This window comes from Salmo salar, unplaced genomic scaffold (assembly GCF_905237065.1).
Source record: "Salmo salar unplaced genomic scaffold, Ssal_v3.1, whole genome shotgun sequence".
NCBI classification, from domain to species: Eukaryota; Metazoa; Chordata; class Actinopteri; order Salmoniformes; family Salmonidae; genus Salmo; species Salmo salar.
Genome location: NW_025548813.1, coordinates 1,504 through 8,652, shown reverse-complemented (window position 1 = coordinate 8,652; position 7,149 = coordinate 1,504). Strand labels below are relative to the sequence as shown.

At 44.1% G+C, this 7,149-nt stretch overlaps 8 non-coding genes across 8 annotated transcripts; all 8 read left to right on the top strand.

Annotated features, from left to right (window-relative positions):
* Positions 1–1,214: 1,214 nt before the first annotated feature.
* Positions 1,215–1,296, top strand: trnas-gcu (transfer RNA serine (anticodon GCU)). The gene has a single exon. It is a non-coding gene; the product is annotated as a tRNA-Ser (tRNA).
* Positions 1,297–2,335: 1,039 nt separating this feature from the next.
* trnas-gcu (transfer RNA serine (anticodon GCU)) lies at positions 2,336–2,417 on the top strand. The gene has a single exon. It is a non-coding gene; the product is annotated as a tRNA-Ser (tRNA).
* A 478-nt stretch (positions 2,418–2,895) lies between these two features.
* Positions 2,896–2,977, top strand: trnas-gcu (transfer RNA serine (anticodon GCU)). Its single transcript has one exon. It is a non-coding gene; the product is annotated as a tRNA-Ser (tRNA).
* Positions 2,978–3,455: 478 nt separating this feature from the next.
* trnas-gcu (transfer RNA serine (anticodon GCU)) lies at positions 3,456–3,537 on the top strand. Its single transcript has one exon. It is a non-coding gene; the product is annotated as a tRNA-Ser (tRNA).
* Positions 3,538–4,014: 477 nt separating this feature from the next.
* On the top strand, positions 4,015–4,096 carry trnas-gcu (transfer RNA serine (anticodon GCU)). The gene has a single exon. It is a non-coding gene; the product is annotated as a tRNA-Ser (tRNA).
* A 1,041-nt stretch (positions 4,097–5,137) lies between these two features.
* trnas-gcu (transfer RNA serine (anticodon GCU)) lies at positions 5,138–5,219 on the top strand. The gene has a single exon. It is a non-coding gene; the product is annotated as a tRNA-Ser (tRNA).
* Positions 5,220–5,697: 478 nt separating this feature from the next.
* Positions 5,698–5,779, top strand: trnas-gcu (transfer RNA serine (anticodon GCU)). The gene has a single exon. It is a non-coding gene; the product is annotated as a tRNA-Ser (tRNA).
* Positions 5,780–6,810: 1,031 nt separating this feature from the next.
* trnan-guu (transfer RNA asparagine (anticodon GUU)) lies at positions 6,811–6,895 on the top strand. Its single transcript has one exon. It is a non-coding gene; the product is annotated as a tRNA-Asn (tRNA).
* The last annotated feature ends 254 nt before the right edge of the window (positions 6,896–7,149 follow it).

Genomic DNA, 7,149 nt, shown 5'->3' with positions numbered 1-7,149 from the left:
GCAATGCCTAACTTATCGATTTCCTGACCAGGGTTTACATACAGCAACCACAGCTTCAGTGGTGGAAAATACCACATGAGTACAAATGGGATGAGGTGGCCGGGGAGTGGTTAAGAGCGATGGACTGCTAATCCATTGTGCTCTGCATGCATGGGTTCGACTCCCATCCTCATCGAGCAACCAAAAAATAAGACTTTTTTATGGCAGTGTAAGATTTTGACTTACGCAAACATTGGTAAGATGGCCGACTGCCACCGCAAGAGCACAGAACTTGGTATCTGAGTGGTGAAGGCGATGAACTACATGTGTAGATTGGAAAACCAACCTCTTCGCAAATGTTTTTTTATTTCTTCTCTTGCATGGCCCCACATGAATATAGAATCCCTGCACACTCCTAGAGCGACTGATAAGATTCAGGTATTGAAGAAAAAGCTTTACCAAGGGCAACCTCAATGATGGGATTTGAACCCGACACCTCCACACACTTAATCAAGCACTTTAGACCACTCAGCCTGACAACACATTTGTTAAATGTCTCGATGGGATCGACACATGGCCCTGCCGTTGCAATGCCTAACTTTCATCGATTTCAATCATGGGTTTACATACAGAAACTACAGTTTGTGGTGGAAAATACCACGTGTGTACAAACGGATGAGGTGGCCGAGTGGTTAAGGCGATGGACTGCTAATCCATTGTGCCCTGCATTCATGTGTTTGAATCCCATCCTCATCGAGCAACCAAAAAAATAAGACCTTTTTTATGGCACCGTAAGATTTTGACTTACGCAAACATTGGTAAGATGGCCGACTGCCACCGCAAGAGCACAGAACTTGGTATCTGAGTGGTGAAGGCGATGAACTACATGTGTAGATTGGAAAACCAACCTCTTCGCAAATGTTTTTTTTATTTCTTCTCTTGCATGGCCCCACATGAATATAGAATCCCTGCACACTCCTAGAGCGACTGATAAGATTCAGGTATTGAAGAATAGCTTTACCAAGGGCAACCTCAACGGTGGGATTTGAACCAACACCTCCACACACTTAATCAAGCACTTTAGACCACTCAGCCTGACAACACATTTGTTAAATGTCTCGATGGGATGGACACATGGCCCTGCCGTTGCAATGCCTAACTTTCATCGATTTCAATCATGGGTTTACATACAGCAACTACAGTTTGTGGTGGAAAATACCACATGAGTACAAATGGATGAGGTGGCCGAGTGGTTAAGGCGATGGACTGCTAATCCATTGTGCTCTGCATGCATGGGTTCGAATCCCATCCTCATCGAGCAACCAAAAAAATAAGACTTTTTTATGGCACTGTAAGATTTTGACTTACGCAAACATTGGTAAGATGGCCGACTGCCACCGCAAGAGCACAGAACTTGGTATCTGAGTGGTGAAGGCGATGAACTACATGTGTAGATTGGAAAACCAACCTCTTCGCAAATGTTTTTTTTTATTTCTTCTCTTGCATGGCCCCACATGAATATAGAATCCCTGCACACTCCTAGAGCGACTGATAAGATTCAGGTATTGAAGAAAAGCTTTACCAAGGGCAACCTCAATGATGGGATTTGAACCGACACCTCCACACACTTAATCAAGCACTTTAGACCACTCAGCCTGACAACACATTTGTTAAATGTCTCGATGGGATCGACACATGGCCCTGCCGTTGCATTGCCTAACTTTCATCGATTTCAATCATGGGTTTACATACAGAAACTACAGTTTGTGGTGGAAAATACCACGTGTGTACAAATGGATGAGGTGGCCGAGTGGTTAAGGCGATGGACTGCTAATCCATTGTGCCCTGCATTCATGTGTTTGAATCCCATCCTCATCGAGCAACCAAAAAATAAGACCTTTTTATGGCACTGTAAGATTTTGACTTACGCAAACATTGGTAAGATGGCCGACTGCCACCGCAAGAGCACAGAACTTGGTATCTGAGTGGTGAAGGCGATGAACTACATGTGTAGATTGGAAAACCAACCTCTTCGCAAATGTTTTTTTTATTTCTTCTCTTGCATGGCCCCCACATGAATATAGAATCCCTGCACACTCCTAGAGCGACTGATAAGATTCAGGTATTGAAGAATAGCTTTACCAAGGGCAACCTCAACGATGGGATTTGAACCAACACCTCCACACACTTAATCAAGCACTTTAGACCACTCAGCCTGACAACACATTTGTTAAATGTCTCGATGGGATCGACACATGGCCCTGCCGTTGCAATGCCTAACTTTCATCGATTTCAATCATGGGTTTACATACAGCAACTACAGTTTGTGGTGGAAAATACCACATGTGTACAAACGGATGAGGTGGCCGAGTGGTTAAGGCGATGGACTGCTAATCCATTGTGCTCTGCATGCATGGGTTTGAATCCCATCCTCATCGAGCAACCAAAAAATAAGACTTTTTTTATGGCACTGTAAGATTTTGACTTACGCAAACATTGGTAAGATGGCCGACTGCCACCGCAAGAGCACAGAACTTGGTATCTGAGTGGTGAAGGCGATGAACTACATGTGTAGATTGGAAAACCAACCTCTTCGCAAATGTTTTTTTTATTTCTTCTCTTGCATGGCCCCACATGAATATAGAATCCCTGCACACTCCTAGAGCGACTGATAAGATTCAGGTATTGAAGAAAAGCTTTACCAAGGGCAACCTCAATGATGGGATTTGAACCGACACCTCCACACACTTAATCAAGCACTTTAGACCACTCAGCCTGACAACACATTTGTTAAATGTCTCGATGGGATCGACACATGGCCCTGCCGTTGCAATGCCTAACTTTCATCGATTTCAATCATGGGTTTACATACAGCAACTACAGTTTGTGGTGGAAAATACCACGTGTGTACAAATGGATGAGGTGGCCGAGTGGTTAAGGCGATGGACTGCTAATCCATTGTGCTCTGCATGCATGGGTTCGAATCCCATCCTCATCGAGCAACCAAAAAAATATGACTTTTTTATGGCACTGTAAGATTTTGACTTACGCAAACATTGGTAAGATGGCCGACTGCCACCGCAAGAGCACAGAACTTGGTATCTGAGTGGTGAAGGCGATGAACTACATGTGTAGATTGGAAAACCAACCTCTTCGCAAATGTTTTTTTTATTTCTTCTCTTGCATGGCCCCACATGAATATAGAATCCCTGCACACTCCTAGAGCGACTGATAAGATTCAGGTATTGAAGAAAAGCTTTACCAAGGGCAACCTCAATGATGGGATTTGAACCGACACCTCCACACACTTAATCAAGCACTTTAGACCACTCAGCCTGACAACACATTTGTTAAATGTCTCGATGGGATCGACACATGGCCCTGCCGTTGCAATGCCTAACTTTCATCGATTTCAATCATGGGTTTACATACAGAAACTACAGTTTGTGGTGGAAAATATCACGTGTGTACAAACGGATGAGGTGGCCGAGTGGTTAAGGCGATGGACTGCTAATCCATTGTGCTCTGCATGCATGGGTTCGAATCCCATCCTCATCGAGCAACCAAAAAATAAGACCTTTTTTATGGCACTGTAAGATTTTGACTTACGCAAACATTGGTAAGATGGCCGACTGCCACCGCAAGAGCACAGAACTTGGTATCTGAGTGGTGAAGGCGATGAACTACATGTGTAGATTGGAAAACCAACCTCTTCGCAAATGTTTTTTTATTTCTTCTCTTGCATGGCCCCACATGAATATAGAATCCCTGCACACTCCTAGAGCGACTGATAAGATTCAGGTATTGAAGAAAAGCTTTACCAAGGGCAACCTCAACGATGGGATTTGAACCAACACCTCCACACACTTAATCAAGCACTTTAGACCACTCAGCCTGACAACACATTTGTTAAATGTCTCGATGGGATGGACACATGGCCCTGCCGTTGCAATGCCTAACTTTCATTGATTTCAATCATGGGTTTACATACAGCAACTACAGTTTGTGGTGGAAAATACCACATGTGTACAAACGGATGAGGTGGCCGAGTGGTTAAGGCGATGGACTGCTAATCCATTGTGCTCTGCATGCATGGGTTCGAATCCCATCCTCATCGAGCAACCAAAAAAATAAGACCTTTTTTTTATGGCACTGTAAGATTTTGACTTACGCAAACATTGGTAAGATGGCCGACTGCCACCGCAAGAGCACAGAACTTGGTATCTGAGTGGTGAAGGCGATGAACTACATGTGTAGATTGGAAAACCAACCTCTTCGCAAATGTTTTTTTTATTTCTTCTCTTGCATGGCCCCACATGAATATAGAATCCCTGCACACTCCTAGAGCGACTGATAAGATTCAGGTATTGAAGAAAAGCTTTACCAAGGGCAACCTCAATGATGGGATTTGAACCGACACCTCCACACACTTAATCAAGCACTTTAGACCACTCAGCCTGACAACACATTTGTTAAATGTCTCGATGGGATCGACACATGGCCCTGCCGTTGCAATGCCTAACTTTCATCGATTTCAATCATGGGTTTACATACAGAAACTACAGTTTGTGGTGGAAAATACCACGTGTGTACAAACGGATGAGGTGGCCGAGTGGTTAAGGCGATGGACTGCTAATCCATTGTGCCCTGCATTCATGTGTTTGAATCCCATCCTCATCGAGCAACCAAAAAAATAAGACCTTTTTTATGGCACTGTAAGATTTTGACTTACGCAAACATTGGTAAGATGGCCGACTGCCACCGCAAGAGCACAGAACTTGGTATCTGAGTGGTGAAGGCGATGAACTACATGTGTAGATTGGAAAACCAACCTCTTCGCAAATGTTTTTTTATTTCTTCTCTTGCATGGCCCCACATGAATATAGAATCCCTGCACACTCCTAGAGCGACTGATAAGATTCAGGTATTGAAGAATAGCTTTACCAAGGGCAACCTCAACGGTGGGATTTGAACCAACACCTCCACACACTTAATCAAGCACTTTAGACCACTCAGCCTGACAACACATTTGTTAAATGTCTCGATGGGATCGACACATGGCCCTGCCGTTGCAATGCCTAACTTTCATCGATTTCAATCATGGGTTTACATACAGCAACTACAGTTTGTGGTGGAAAATACCACGTGTGTACAAACGGATGAGGTGGCCGAGTGGTTAAGGCGATGGACTGCTAATCCATTGTGCTCTGCATGCATGGGTTCGAATCCCATCCTCATCGAGCAACCAAAAAAATATGACTTTTTTATGGCACTGTAAGATTTTGACTTACGCAAACATTGGTAAGATGGCCGACTGCCACCGCAAGAGCACAGAACTTGGTATCTGAGTGGCGAAGGCGATGAACTACATGTGTAGATTGGAAAACCAACCTCTTCGCAAATGTTTTTTTTATTTCTTCTCTTGCATGGCCCCACATGAATATAGAATCCCTGCACACTCCTAGAGCGACTGATAAGATTCAGGTATTGAAGAAAAGCTTTACCAAGGGCAACCTCAATGATGGGATTTGAACCGACACCTCCACACACTTAATCAAGCACTTTAGACCACTCAGCCTGACAACACATTTGTTAAATGTCTCGATGGGATCGACACATGGCCCTGCCGTTGCAATGCCTAACTTTCATCGATTTCAATCATGGGTTTACATACAGCAACTACAGTTTGTGGTGGAAAATACCACGTGTGTACAAACGGATGAGGTGGCCGAGTGGTTAAGGCGATGGACTGCTAATCCATTGTGCCCTGCATTCATGGGTTCGAATCCCATCCTCATCGAGCAACCAAAAAATATGACTTTTTTATGGCACTGTAAGATTTTGACTTACGCAAACATTGGTAAGATGGCCGACTGCCACCGCAAGGGCACAGAACTTGGTATCTGAGTGGTGAAGGCGATGAACTACATGTGTAGATTGGAAAACCAACCTCTTCGCAAATGTTTTTTATTTCTTCTCTTGCATGGCCCCACATGAATATAGAATCCCTGCACACTCCTAGAGCGACTGATAAGATTCAGGTATTGAAGAAAAGCTTTACCAAGGGCAACCTCAATGATGGGATTTGAACCGACACCTCCACACACTTAATCAAGCACTTTAGACCACTCAGCCTGACAACACATTTGTTAAATGTCTCGATGGGATCGACACATGGCCCTGCCGTTGCAATGCCCAACTTTCATCGATTTCAATCATGGGTTTACATACAGCAACTACAGTTTGGGTGGAAAATACACATGTGTACAAACGGATGAGGTGGCGAGTGGTTAAGGCGATGGACTGCTAATCCATTGTGCTCTGCATTCATGGGTTCGAATCCCATCCTACGAGCAACCAAAAAAATAAGACCTTTTTATGGCACTGTAAGATTTTGACCTACGCAAACATTGGTAAGATGGCCGACTGCCGTACCGCAAGAGCACAGAACTTGGTATCTGAGTGGTGGAAGGCGATGAACTACATGCGTAGATTGGAAAACCAACCTCTTCGCAAATGTTTTTTTTATTTCTTCTTCTGCATGGCCCCACATGAATATAGAATCCCCGCACACTCCTAGAGCGACTGGATAAGATTCAGGTATTGGAAGAATAGCTTTACCAAGGGCAACTCAACGTGTGGGATTTGAACCACACTCTAAACACTTAACTAGCCACTTTTAGACCACTCAGCCTGACAACGCTATTTTAAAATGTCTCGAAGGGATCGACACGGCTCCCGCTCTGCAATGCCTAATTTCATCGATTTCAATCATGGGTTTACATACAGCAACTACAGTTTGTGGTGGAAAATACCATATGAGTACAAACGGATGAGGTGGGCCGAGTGGTTAAGGCGATGGACTGTTAGATCCATTGTGCTCTGCATGCATGGGTTCGGAGTCCCATCCTCATCGAGCAACCAAAAAATATGACTTTTCTTTATGGCACTGTAAGATTTTGACTTCACGCAAACATTGCTAAGATGGCTACTGCCACCAAGTAAGGGCACAGAACTTGCTATCTGAGTGGTGAAGCGGCGAACTAAGTATGTGTAGATTGGAAAACCAAACCTCTTCGCAAATGTTTTTTTTTATTTCTCTGCATGGCCCCTACATGAATATAGAATCCCGCACACCCTAGAGCGACTGGACAAGATTCAGGCAATGCA